The 371-nt window shown below is 62.8% G+C and overlaps 1 protein-coding gene across 1 annotated transcript in view; it reads left to right on the top strand.

The window, feature by feature from the left end:
• The window catches only part of LOC104271350 (maestro heat-like repeat-containing protein family member 1), a gene marked incomplete at its 5' end in the record, with an annotated part of 5,002 nt that overhangs the window by 3,052 nt on the left and 1,579 nt on the right, over positions 1–371 (top strand). The window lies entirely within an intron of this gene.

Consider the following 371-nt stretch of genomic DNA (forward strand, 5'->3'; position numbering starts at 1 on the left):
GGCAGTGTTGGGCTGTTGGCAGCTGGTTTGGGCTCCCACTGGCAGGTTTGGGCTCTTGGCAGCTGGTTTGGGGTTCCAGCATCTGCTTTGGGCTCCCAGGGGCAAGTCTGAGCTCCCGGCAGCTGGTTTGGGCTTCTGTGGTCGAGGCAGTGGTGCTCCCGTAAGGGTCAAGCCCTTGGCCGGAGCGTGTTGCCCAGCATGGGGGGAGGCTCTAGCGCTCCTGGAAGACGGGAAGAGTTTAACCCTCATCTGTATCAACCCTCGCGTTTCTGGCTGGGGGGAGTGCTTGCCCCCCAAGCTTTTGGGGGCTGTCGCTCCTGACCTTGCTCGTTTCCCATGGGCACGTGTGCTGCTCCTCCTCCGTGGTGGCG

The sequence above is a fragment of the Apaloderma vittatum genome, unplaced genomic scaffold (genome assembly GCF_000703405.1).
Source record: "Apaloderma vittatum isolate BGI_N311 unplaced genomic scaffold, ASM70340v1 scaffold32133, whole genome shotgun sequence".
Classification (NCBI taxonomy): Eukaryota; Metazoa; Chordata; class Aves; order Trogoniformes; family Trogonidae; genus Apaloderma; species Apaloderma vittatum.